Here is a 13,540-nt window from a genome sequence, read left to right on the forward strand (position 1 = left end):
TGTGAGCCACACAACCTGTCCTTCTTGTTATATATTAAAGTTCTCCAAAATAAGAATTCAGCTCCCATTTTATTAGGGGCAGAAAAGTGATTGATTACATATGTTTCAATTTTAAGGTCTGGTGGAATACTTCCAAATATAAACTGAGGTTGTGCTCGATCCTTCCTGACTCCCTAGCTGGGTCTGAATAAGTCTGAATTAGCTGTATGGGGACATCAGACCACCTCACGCCTGCTGCTTTGTGCCAGCTGTTCTCTCTGTCCAGAATATCTTTCCTGTTCTGCCCGGCAGGCTCAGGCTTTCAAAGAATGCAGACTTTTAAAATCTCCCCCAGCAGAGCCAAGCACTCTGCGTCTGCTCCCCTGAGCATTTGCACCCTGGAATTAACAGTACTTGTCACGCTGCTGTGGCGGTTGGTGTGTGTCTCTCTCCACACTGCATTCGGGAAAGGAAGGGCCATATCCTATCCATCTTTGTGTCCCCAGGACCTGTCAGTTCCGGGAATGTGATAGGGGCTTAATAACCGGTTGTCAGCCGAATGACCTGAACTCTACAAAGTAGCACTTTCATCTGGCGGATGCTGTGTCCATCACAGAAGAAAGTGGCAGAGAGGCAGCAGCTGTCATCCTCAGCCTTGCGGTGGTCTTGGTACTGCTCAGAGAGGTGACAAGCCAGCCTCGGGGTAGGAGCAGCCTTGCAGCCCCTTTTCTCCTGTTCTGGGTTTTACCCTGTTGGTGACACATGGGGTGGCAAGTGGGGGGTTCCAGTCACAACTCTGAGCAGACATGTTATCACCCTGTCACTTCACTCCCCTGGTCTTGACATCCCCCTCTAGAAACTGTTCCCGTGAGTCTGAACCTCTTCTCTGCGTCCTGCTCCCTGTCCCTTTTCCTACCTGTCTGCCAACCCCCACCTATTTTCCAGACGCTGCAAGTCTCATCTCGGCCTAATATCTTGGGATTCTGTCACAGGTATTAGTATTAGGATTCTGTCATAGTAGTGAGTAAAACAAAGTCTAGTCCCAGAGCACAGCTGTGTTGTTACCATTCCTTTGCAAAGATCCTTCATTTTCTTCTTATTATTTTAAAATCATTCAATTTCTTCCATTAGGTACTGGATAACGTCTGTGAAAGCCCTGCGTTTGTGGGGGAAAAGCGCTAAGCCCTCCTTATTTCCCAATCTCTGCTAAAGTAGGACTCTGAAGTCTTCAGATGGTTTGGATAAAGTATCAGATTGCTAAATCACATGTCACCTGTGTCACATCCAGATGGGAAGACCTTATAGACCAGTATTTTTCTGTAGTGGTGTAGGGAGTATTAGACCACACACATCTACTGCAGCTATTTTGAGGGTCTTTATCCTCCCCAGACTAGCAAACAAGGTGGGGGGGCGGCCTTGTCCTTACTCCCAATACGGCAAGCCTGTGGACTCAAGCTCTGCTTAGTTTTATCCAGATACTTCCATTTTAGCTCTGTGGCCTTAGGCAACTATTTAATGTTTCTAAGCTTTCAAGTTTCTTCATTTATAAAATGGGGATGACATTATAATAGACTTAGCTCATGTGTTACAGAGAAATAAATTAGATTGTTAGTATAGAGCATTAGCTTAGCGCCTGCTATGTAATGAGCAGACAATAGATGTGACTTGTAATTATTACCTAATTATTTAAAAGTATTAAATAATAGTGACATTTAGCATTATGGAAAAGAGCGTTCCGAACCCTCGGGGCCACTCCCGGGAGCAGCAAAGAGTGGGCGGTTGGCTCTGACCTTTTACAGAGCGTTTGATACCCTGCCTCACGGCATCTCCCCAGAACTCAGCTTCTCCCTTTAAGTCAGCCTTCCCTGTGCCTAACCTCTGTTAGGCGCCAGCTCCCTCTATGGGAAAAGACCTCTTTAAGTGGAATGGTCCCTCTGAGCCCTCGGCGTGGTACTGTGAGGCTCACCCTAGGCACAATGTGCAGGGTGACCCACCGCCCAGCAGCGTTCTCTACAAATGAGGATTGTTCTGTCTTCTGGGTGGAATTGACATTTGTATCGTATGTACCATTCCTTCTTATTACTGGTGGTTTTCTTAGCTCTGAAGTATACCATTATTAATTTATAGCCATTTCAGCTTTCTCTTGATTAGTGCTGTCGTGATCTTTTCTTAATCCTTTTATTGTTATTCGACCTATCTGATAGTTAGAGTTTCTTATAATCAGCATAGATTGTGTTTATGTCTTTCTATCCATTCTCTGGCATTTAATTGGTGTGTTTTAATCCCAGCACTTTGAGAGACCGAAGCAGGAGGGTTGTGTGAGGCCAGGAGTTTGAGACCAGCCTGAGGAACATAGCAAGATCCCCATCTCTGTGAAAAATAGAAAAATTAGCTGGTTGTGGTGGCAAGTGCCCGTAGTCCCAGCTGGTCGGGAGGCTGAGTCCTCAGGATTGCCTGAGCCCAGGAGTTTGAGGCTGCTGTGAGCTGGTGCTAACACCATGACACTCCAGGCTGAGCGGCAGCGTGAGACTCCGTCTCAAAAAAAAAAAAAAAAGAAATCACTGTGTTTATGCTATTTACATTTACTGTAATTATTTATATGTTTGGCTTTAGAGCCACCATTATATTATTTATTTTATGTTTGTTCCCTCCATTTTTCTTTCCTGTTTTCCCTTTCTTGTGTTCTTCAGGATTATTTGAATATGTGTGGCATTCCATTTTAATTTATCCATTGAGTTTATTTTATGTGTAGGAGTTTTGTAGTGTTTGCTCTAGAATCACAGTGCACATACTTAACCACAGTCTTCTCACAGACAGTATTTTACCACTTTTTTGTGGAACGTAGAAACCTCACTCCAAAGCTCTTTACCCTCTTCCATTTATGTTGTAGCTTTTCTTTGTTTGGTTTTTTTTTTTTTTTTGTAGAGACAGAGTCTCACTTTATGGCCCTCGGTAGAGTGCCGTGGCCTCACCCAGCTCACAGCAACCTCCAACTCCTGGGCTTACGCGATTCTCTTGCCTCAGCCTCCCCACTAGCTGGGACTACAGGCGCCCGCAAAACACACGGCTATTTTTTGGTTGCAATTTGGTCGGGGCCGGGTTTGAACCCGCCACCCTCGGTATATGGGGCCGGCGCCTTACCCACTGAGCCACAGGCGCCGCCCTATGTTGTAGCTTTTCTATTTATTACTTCCTTATTCCCTGAAAACCTCATCGGCCCATATTGTAATTTTTGTTTTCACTGTGAAATGCATTTTAAAAGAACTCAAGAAGATTAAAAAGTCTATAATGTTTACCTTGCCTTTCACGCGTCACTCCTAACGCTCCCTCTTTTCTTCTGAAGTCGTGTCTCTTCTGTCTGAAGAAGTTTATAAATTCTTTTAGGTCCAGGAGGATTAAATTCTCTTGAGAATGTCTTCATTTCACCTTCATTCTTGGAAGATTTTTTTTTTTTTTTTAGCACTTTAAAAATGTCATTTCCCTCCCTTCTAGCTTTTGTGGGTTTGGTGAGAAACCTCCTGTCACATGAATTCTTATTTTAAGTCACGCATTGTTTTTCTCTGGTTGCTTTCAAGATTTTTTTCTTGGTCTTTAGTTTTTCAGCAGTCTTGTTATGGCGTATCAGGGAGTGTATCCTTCTGGGTTTATCCTGTTTTGGGTTCATTGACCTTCTTGAATCTAAAGGTTTATGTTCTTTACCAAATTTGGTGAGTTTCAGCCATTAGCTCTTCCAATACATAGACGTCCACGGCCCTCCTTCCCCTCTCCTTCCCGAACTCCAACGACACAGACGTTAGGTCCTTGGGCATTGACCTACAGGACCCCATGGCTCTGTTTCTTTTAAATCTTTTTCCTTTCTCTGTTCTTACCAACTTGTCTTGGTTCACTGAGTCTATCCTTTGTCATCTTCATTCTGCTATAAAGGCCATCAATTGAGTTTTTAAAATTTACAGTTACTATATTTTTAGTTCTAAAATTTCCATTTGATTCTCCTTTCTATCTTCTGCTTCTTTTCTGACATTTACCTTTCTGTTTATGTCCAGAATATTCCTCCTTACTTCATGGAGCATTTTTTTCATCATAGCTGCTTTGAAGTCTTTGTCAACTAATTCCAAGAGCTGTGACATCTCAATTGATCTACTGATTATCTGTTCCCATGTGAGTTGAGGACTTTTCTGGTTCTTTGTATGCTGAGTGATTTTTAGATTGAATCCCTGAACATTTTCTTTTTTTGAGGCATAGTCTTACTCCGTCACCCTCAGTAGAGTGCTGTGGCATTGCAGCTCACAGCAACCTCAAACCCTTGGGCTCAAGCAATCCTCCTGCTTCAGCCTCCCAAGTAGCTATGACTACAGGCTCCCACCACAACATCAGCTATTTTTAGAGATGGGGGTCTTGCTCTGGCTCAGGATGGACTCGTATTCCTGAGCTCAAGCAATCCACCTACCTCGGCCTTCCAGAGTGCTGGGATCACAGGTAGGAGCCACAGGGCCTTGATCCTGAACATTTTGAGTACTGCGTTGTGAGACTCTGGGTCTTGTTCTACTCCTGTGGAGAACACTGACACTTTGGTTTTACCAGACACTTTTCCAGGTTGGGTTCAGGTTCTCCATCCCACCAGGCCTCTGCAACTCCATGTTGGCTATGCCTTTCCAGCTGTCCCCTGGCTGTTCAGATCTGTCCGTCTGGCAGCCTGTGGCCGGGCTGGGACATGGGCACTGACCTTCAGTGCTCACCAGTGGTACGAGGGCTGTATCAGCTCACACACAGCTCGGGGCTGAGCCCAGGCGCTCATAACACCTTTATGGGGCTGTTTTCTGAGCCCCTCCCTCTCTGCAATCTCTACAGTACTTCCGGTCCTCTGGGCCTCTGGCTGTGGTCCTTGGGCCAGAAGGCAGGGGCTTCATTTAGCAGCCTCTGCTGTGCTTTTCCCATGACTGAGATTGCTTCTGTGGCCAAGCAGGAAAAGAACAGAGAGAACAAGCTGCAGGTGTGTCACCCTCTTTGAAAGGTTCATCTTTACACGTGTGTCCTGCAGAGTGAGAGGCGAGGTGCCTGGCCCCTATCAACCTCCAGGCCGAGGTGGGTGGTTCCGCTGTGACCAAACAAGCTTTATTCCTTTCTACCGGGAATGTTAGAAAAGGTACAGTTGGAGGAGTGGAGAGAGGTTTTTCGGAGAGTACAGAATCTTTAACCTTCAATATTCAGTGTCTGTGTCCAGGTGGTTACTGATGAGTAGCCCTGTGCCATGGAATCTGACCTGGCGGGTGATGAAGAAGTTAACCTCTCAAAGTAACTTTCCTCAAAGCTTCCTGAGTAGCTGGGACCCGCGGCATGCACTGCCGTGCCCAGCTCAGAGCTGGCTTTGGGTAACAGCAACACACCCTGGAGAGCTGCATGGGCAGCTTTGATCAGCTCCAGACTGCAGAGTGCCTTGACCACCAGCCAGAGATGTCAGGTGTCACGGGTAGGCAGGAGTAGACATGAGTGGCTTTTAAGCAGAAAGCTCAGTGTGCCATGGCAGGCAATCCCTGGGTCAAGGAGGATCTGTTGTCTCTTCTCGCACAGAGACACACGTGTCCTCTGCACACAGCTATGTGCTCGGGCCCTTGGCTGGGTCAGTGGGAGCCAAGCACCAGGCCCACAGAGAACGGAGGAGGTTCAGGTCTATCCCTCCCTGGGTCTCTGGAGAAGGCCAAGTCCTAAATCTTTTAGGGAGCCTGTCCCAATCCAGTAATTAAGTGCTGCTCTCTCGGTACCAAGGGTTGGGGCAATATTCATTTATTTTGCCAAATGACCTAAAAGGATGGAAGACCAAGTCCAAACTGCATTCAGCTGCTTGAACCGTGGGTTGCATTCTGTTGTTGAAGAAGCACGGCTGCTCACCTAGGTCGGACGTGCCTCAGAGTGGCCACTAATGTGTCACTCTAGTGGACTCCGCCCAGTCAGTTAACACTGAAAACTGTCGGGAAACAGCTGCCAGCACATTCCATCTCCTGGCTTCAAATGCCAGGACTCAGCAGTTGACTCAGGAGTTACCTGTGATAAATTGAACTTGGAAAAGGGCAAAACGCATATCCTGGCTCAGTGCCCTTAGCACAGCAGTTACAGTGCCTGCCACATACACCGAGGCTGGTGGGTTCAAACCCGGCCAGGCCAGCTAAAGCGACAATGACAACTTCAACAACAAAAATAGCCGGCATTGTGGCCGGCGCCTGTAGTCCCAGCTACTTGGGAGGCTGAGGCAAGAGAATCGCTTAAGCCCAAGCGTTGGAGGTTGCTGTGAGCTGTGTGATGCCATGGCACTCTACCAAGGGTGACATAGTGAGAGTCTGTCTCAAAAAAAAAAAAAGGCAAAACACACATCCAGGTGCTTGTGTGATGTGACTTTTGTGTTGTGACTTAGGGCAGCTCTTGAAAAATGTTAAGAAATTCTAGAGGGGCGGCACCGGTGGCTCAGTGGATAAGGCGTCAGCCCCATATAACGAGGGTGGCGGGTTCAAACCCAGCCCCTGGCCAAACTGTACAAAAAACAGCCGGGTGTTGTGGTGGGCGCCTGTAGTCCCAGCTACTCAGGAGGCTGAGGCAAAAGAATCACCTAAGCCCAGGAGTTAGAGGTTGCTGTGAGCTGTGACTTCAGCACTCTACTGAGGGTGAAAAAGTGAGACTCTGTCTCAAAAAAAAAATTAATAAATAATAAAATAAAATTTGAAAAAAAAAGAAATTCCAGAGACCTTGCCTCTGGAGGAGCTGTTGACTGATAGCCATGATGTGCCTGTTTCTCCTGCCCTGATCCCTGCTGGGGTGATGGAACTCCTACATCCTTCTGATTTTCAGCAGTGTGGTGGAGTGGGATGTGTTCTGGAGCCTCCTATGCTGCTGCTAGGTCAAGGGTGGAACACTTGACTGTGCTCTGCATGGCGGAGCCTGTGTCTCTTCCACGGCTGTGCCCGCTGTGTCTCTTCCACAGCTGTCAGCACAGAGCCTGGCCCATCCCAGTAGTTTAGAAATAGACCCAGGGAAGCCACAGTTCTGTGAGGTCATCTTTAAGGAGCACATACCCCATCTTACTCTCCCACGAGTTGGGGAACCAGCAGATGGTCCCTTATCTCTTTTTCCTGTGAACTGTGAACTAATTTAGATGTTTCCTTTTTCCTGGAGGTCATAAAATAGGTCACTATCTTTGGATATAACCCTATGACAGTTGCAGTGGAAAAGAAACGGCATCAAGCTTCATAGAGGGACGCTGCAGAAGGGAAATGGCACGGAACCCTGAGGCAGTGTCTGTCCACCTTTGTCATCTCCCGGTGCACTTGAACCTATAATTAAACTTCCACAGCACACTTACATGATGTTGATAAAAAAAAAAAAAAAAAGAATATACTTACTGTTCTTTGTCTTTTGAAAATAATTTAGTGATCTTTAAAAATGTTCATGGCTGGGTGGTGCCTGTGGCTCAAGGAGTAGGGCGCCGGTCCCATATGCCAGAGGTGGTGGGTTCAAACCCAGCCCTGGCCAAAAAAAAAAACAAAAAACAAAAAAAAATGTTCATGGCACTACCCTAGAGGTCCAAATCCCTCCCCCGCTAGTGACCTGCTGATCCCTTTCGCTTGGGCGTCCTTAACAAGAAGACTCACAGGACCATTCTGGGTGGCTGTGGCAGCCTCGCTGGAGCTGCACGGCCGGCTCAGCTCTCCCTCGGAGCTGTGCAAACAATCTTCTGCCTTGTCACATCATGACCCTCTGAAGTCGAAAGACCACTGTCTTTTCTCCTGGGTTGCCCCCACCCTTGACTTCCTCACTGCTGCTCACACTGCATGATGATGAGACTCCCTGAAGATGCTGGCGGGGGGATTGGTTTGGTTTCTTTTTGGATTCTTTCCAGATTCTCAATAGCTCTCGCCATTTTCCTTTTGTCTTTTTTTTTTTTAAGTCTTACAAGCATTTATTAAATGAAAGTGCCCTTGCAAGTTTGCTATTTTTTCTAAAACGATGAATTCTAACAGGCCGCTTTGGCCTTAGGGTTGTGGATGACAGTGAGTGTCTGTGCCTGGACGTGGTCACCAACAGTAGTGCTATGCAAAGGAAAGCTGATAGTTCCTCTGAGGTGTGGGGTTGAACAGAATGTTCTAGGAGCAGTCTGACCAGCGGAACCAGAGTCCAGTGAAATCGTCCCCGTGGTTTTGGCTCTGAAGGTCACTCTAGAGTTTGTTGTTTTTGTTAGCGTCACGTTGACTCACAGCCAGAGGACCATCAACTCATGAGCTGTCCTTCAGTAATGTACTTGTGTAACTTTGGATAAAAATGTCAGGTTGCATCGCTGATAATCTGTAAGCAGACACCTTGTCCCTGTTGATTCTGGGTGTGGTGGCTCAGCCATCCTAATTCGTCAGATGTTAAGACCTCATCAGCTGTGACATTCACCATTATTTTATGCACTACTAAGAAAGATTAAACACTGCCACTTAACTATCACGCATGTTTTTTTTTTTTCGTAGAGACAGAGTCTCCCTGTACCGCCCTCGGTAGAGTGCTGTGGCGTCACACGGCTCACAGCAACCTCCAACTCTTGGGCTTAAGCGATTCTCTTGCCTCAGCCTCCCGAGTAGCTGGGACTACAGGCACCCGCCACAACGCCCGGCTATTTTTTTGTTGCAGTTTGGCCGGGGCTGGGTTTGAACCCGCCACCCTCGGCATATGGGGCCGGCGCCCTACTCACTGAGCCACAGGCGCCGCCCCACGCATGTTTTTTTTTATCACTTAGAATTTTTGTTTTATCCTTGCTGAAGGAATATCCTTTAGAATTGATTTGACAGTATGATAGGTTATTATTGCATGTCACTCTTCTCCTTAATAAAGAAGATAATAAAAGCAAAATAAATTGGTTGAAATACTTCTGGAGTTTCTTCACATTCAGAGGTCTGTGTTTCTGAAGTTATCTTAGCATGGCCAACAACTTTGGGTTTCTGCATCCCGTTCTTTCCAAAATGCCCCAGAGGGCATGGAGGGGGGGAAGTAGGGGACAGGGACTGGTGACATCCTGTGTCCTGGGCCAGCTGGTGGTTACATGTGCAAATTCATTTCACTTGAAGATTCATTGAGCCGTATGATTATGATTTTGTATATTATCAAATACTTCTGTGTATTTATTGTGCTAATTGCTTCAAAGAAGAAAAGGAGGGTCCACTCTTGTCTCCGGACAGTGACAGCTGTGTCATGATGGGGCCCCCTCTGATTCGAGAGACCTTAAATGCAAAAAAATAAACATTTTAAAAAGTACATTTTTATACAGTAAAATGTACTTTTTAATACGGTATTTACAAATGCATTTAATTACACAATGTTCAGGCCGTGTTTTTTGGTCTTGTCCGCAAAGACCTAACTGTGAGTTTAGGGACCAGTACCGGCTTCCAGCCTCAGCCCTCACCACTTCCTTTTCTTAGAACCCACAAAGCCGTGGTCTCGGTAACCTCTTTCACTCACCTGGCTTGGCTATCTCAATGTGCTCCACGGAACTCACTGAAAATGAACTCACTGCATTTGCTCCTTCTCACCTGCCCCCCACCGTTATCTTGGTTTTCTCAGAGATAGTCAACTTGGCCTTCTAGCGACCAATATGGAAAAAAATCAAGTTTTCACAGCAAGCAGGTTCGGTCATAATGCAGTGGTGTTTCCTTGTCAAACACTTCAGTTCCCTAAAAGAAGTCAGATAACGATGCCCCTTGACAGGTGCACTTCCAGTTGGATAACAGAGCCAGGTATTCAAATTCCCCTCATAGCTAAAAACAGGCAAAGAAACTTGTTTTCCTAACAAATGTTACTTCATATTGTTAAAAACCTTCCTTCTCAAATGCTCCCATTCACTAAATCAGGTGGACTTGGATCTCTGACAGGTGTGCTGTCCTGGGTTTTAGAGCCAGACGTTCAACTTGGCCTCATACCTTCTAATAGTTAAAGAATTGTGTTTCCACAGCAAGTGGGTTAGCTCTGAATGGAAGGGTATTTCCTTATCAAATACTTCAACTCACTAAAAGGAAACAGATAACAGGGCATCTTTTGACAAGTATGCCTCATGTGTGTCTTAGATCCAGAGAGTCACCTTGGCCTTGTAGCTATGGATAGGAAAAAAAAATCACATTTTTCCAGCAAGCGGGTTAGGTCATAATGTAATGACTTTTGCTTGTCAAACGCTGCTGTTCACTTAAAGAAAGCAGGTAATGATTCACCATCTGACAGCTCTGCCTCCATTTGTATAATAGAGCCAGATATTCAGTTCCCTTAATAGCTACAAACAGGAAGAGAGAAACGATTTCCTAACTAGCGCGTTCGTCCACATTGTTAAATAGGTTCCTTTCTCAGTGCTGCCAGGGGTGACTCAGAGAGTTCTTTGGTCAAGGCCATGAGTTGTTGTCTTTGGTGTGACAGTCAAGGGCTAGGAGCCAGCCTGGGTTCTTTGGCCACTCAGATCTCAGAGCTGGCACTTTCTCACCCCCCACCATCTGCTCTGTCCCCTCTCTGGCTATCCTGGCCTACTCAGCAGGCAGCCCAGCCCCCTCCCTGCTCTCTACGTGGTCCTATGCTTTATGTGGGCCTGTGCATCATGATCCCAAATTGGTTTCCAGCCCAGACTCTCTTAGGAACTACAGCCAGCAATTTCTCCTGTCCATATGGCAGGTGCAACCCAGCAGGTGCTTTGGGCTCTGGGCAGCTGGGGGCCATGCTGCACAGATGGCATCAGGGTGGGCCATGGGGGTCCAGGGCCCTGATTGTGGATCCTGCACTGCCACAGGCACCCCTGCCCCACTAAGCCTCCCACCCTTTGCTGGGACCAGCCAGCACTACGCTGGGAAAGCCCAGCAGAAGTCTTTCCAAAGCCATGGAAGCAATTCAGGACAAGACGTAACAAAGTTACCCCAGGGCCACCCTCCAGTGGCAGCGTAGTACACGGTACGATCTGCACAGGAGACCCCGTCCTTCGCAGCCCACCCTGGGGGCTGTCATGGCTTTCCCAGTGCTGATGCCTCTCCAGGGAGGCCTCCCTTCCCATCTCTACCCACCAGAAATTGGCCCTCCGTTCCTAAGTCTTCCCTGGGAATCCCTTGCCACAGTACATGCTCTTGCCCTTTCCTGCAGCCCTGTGCCTGTGTGGAGCTGGCCCCTCTGCCTGACGCCCAGTTGTTTAGGCCCTGGGCTTATTCCTTCTCCTAGTATACAATTTTTGAAGATTGAGTTCATGAATTATTCTTGTTTGTATCACACTCTGCATAATGCACCTATATGGAAAGATGAGGTGGTCCAGTTGTCAGAAGGGCTTTCTCTGCCTCTGGATTCCGGGTAAGCCCGCTGTGCTCCGCAGGCAGGCTGTCTCTGCTCTCCGCAGCCTCACTGCAGGGCTTGTAGTCAGGTTTACGCGTTTTTTTTTGATCAAAAGATTCATAAATGATCCTGTAGGTTTTTTCTCCTTTCAGTTACAAAGTAAATCAGCACCAGGGCATTTCTTCCTTAAACTGCTTTTCTCTCTTGGCTGAGTGCACAGGTGGTGGGAGGAAGAAGGCAGTGTGGCTGGGACTTGGCAGGCAGGTGCAGAGGCTAACTGGCAGGGCGCTGTGGGCAGCCATGGAGGAGGGAGCACTGTGAGGGCAGCCTGTGCCGTACAGCTAATCGTTGAGCCCTGGACTGTGAGTTTTCAACAACAACAAATATTTCCTGAGCATCTCTCCTGGGCCGGGCCCTGTTCTCGCCCTGGGAGCCCCACAGTGAGGAAAACAGATGAGGCTCTTGCCTCCCGGGGAAACTTGGTGTTGGCAGGGTATTGTCCTGAGATTGTCCACCCTGGGCCAGGAAGCGGTGCTATCAGCCACGGTAGCCTGACACTCGGAAACCAGAACATTCTGCATGTGCTCCGGGTCAGAACCTCTCCCTTGTACACACAGCCTCATTTGAGCCAGCCCGGCCTAATGTGTCTGCACACGGCTTGGGGGAGTGGGCTGCCCCCACTGCCCTCCTCACCTGTGACCCCAACAGCTTTGTCTTCATGGGGGCAGTGTTCCCCCAAGAGTAGCTCCTGCACGTGGCTGTGAAGCTGCTCCTGTCTGCGCCTGAGGGAAGACAGCCAGGATCTTCTGCGTTCACAGCAGAAGGACAATTCTCCCTCCCTGGTAACAACAGCACGTGGGTCCTATTTTGGTCATTAAATCAAAATGTTGGCACTTCAGGCCCCGTCGGAGAATTCAAGCACAAACACGGATGATCTGTGACCCAGCACTTGTCAAAAGTCCTCTTGAGACATCTGGTTGGGGGAGAGGCTCCCCACGGGCGTCTTAACTGTCACGTCTCATGTATCAGGGAGATCTTGTCTTCACTGAGTAGCAAGCTAGACAAACCTAGTGTCGAACTGATTGAATGTGTGCCTTCAAATTTTCAAAGAGTCATTTAAAGAAATGCCTGTTTCAGCATCCCTGTATCTTTCATAGAACCTTGTTAGAGACCTTACAATAATCAGCATCTTTTCTTATGAGGACCTTCTAGACAAATGCATTTCTAAATTCAATATCTGGAATATCTGGAAAAATTACTCTGCAGGTGAATATGTCAAAATCAAAAGAGTTTTGTGACCAAGGATCCTTTCCTTTTTGCTTTGGCTGCCAGGAAACTCAACTGAGTTCATTGCCCAACTACAGTAATCGGTTTATTTGATTCTACAACCCTGAATGTTGCTCTAGGTCCATATTAAATAGATGCAAATCTATGTCTGAACAGCTACCTGAACACACCAACATTTGAAAGGACATCAGTGTTCTCTCCTGTTAGTTGACATCTTTTCACATGTTGGAACAACTACTGCTCCATAGCACCAAACAGCCAAAAATCCCTTCTGGATTCCAAGCCAAGGTCACTCGTCACTCAGCCCACAGTGACAGGCGGATGTTTATTGAGAGCATTTGTGCCGGACTAATCGGCTTCTGGTTTGGGCAGATGAAAGTCCTGTGCCTCCTGGTGTGAGAAGGAGGTTCTGAGCCCTAGGAGACCTGTTGCTATGTACCTCGCTGCTGACTGCGTCTGGCTGGGTGCTGTGTGGCGGGCTCTGGGACTTCCTCAGGCACAGGGACTCACAGTCCAGGCTGAGCCAGCCCAATGTGGTTCATGTTTCAAGTTAGGAAGGATGGACCAGCTGCCAGTGGGAGCCACTGCCCTTCTGAGGCCGGTGACCATGGGCTGGGGGAATGTAGGAGTGATCCCTGGCCCCCACCACCTGTACCCCGAGATGCTAAGGCTTTGCCATCCATCCTTGAACTTCCCAAAGCCATCATCACCTTCGGGCCCGTGTGCCTTCTGTCAGCCACAGGGCCTGTGTGCCTGCTGTTCCCTGTGCCTGGAAGGCCCTGGAGTCTTCTCAAGGCTGGTTCTCCCTCCCCTCTCTCAGCCCAGAGGTCTGCCTCCCTGACCTCCCAGTCCACAGAAGCCACCTCCCAGAACTCTCAGGGACATCTTGATGTTGCCTCTGTAGCATTTAGTGCAGCAGAAGCTCTTGCTTGGTTTTTAATGTTAATTGTATCTTCCC

At 47.7% G+C, this 13,540-nt stretch overlaps 1 protein-coding gene across 7 annotated transcripts in view; it reads left to right on the forward strand.

Moving 5' to 3' along the window:
- KIAA0513 (KIAA0513 ortholog) overlaps positions 1-13,540 on the forward strand; it is a 68,450-nt gene that overhangs the window by 26,502 nt on the left and 28,408 nt on the right. The window contains exon 2 of one of the 7 annotated variants that reach the window (XM_053553718.1): positions 4,023-4,137. The exons of the other annotated variants lie outside the window; for them this stretch is intronic. The gene's annotated coding sequence lies outside the window, so the exon portion shown is untranslated. The remainder of the gene's footprint in view (positions 1-4,022; positions 4,138-13,540) is intronic. 7 annotated transcript variants of the gene reach the window in all.

This window comes from Nycticebus coucang, chromosome 2 (genome assembly GCF_027406575.1).
Source record: "Nycticebus coucang isolate mNycCou1 chromosome 2, mNycCou1.pri, whole genome shotgun sequence".
Lineage (NCBI taxonomy): Eukaryota > Metazoa > Chordata > Mammalia > Primates > Lorisidae > Nycticebus > Nycticebus coucang.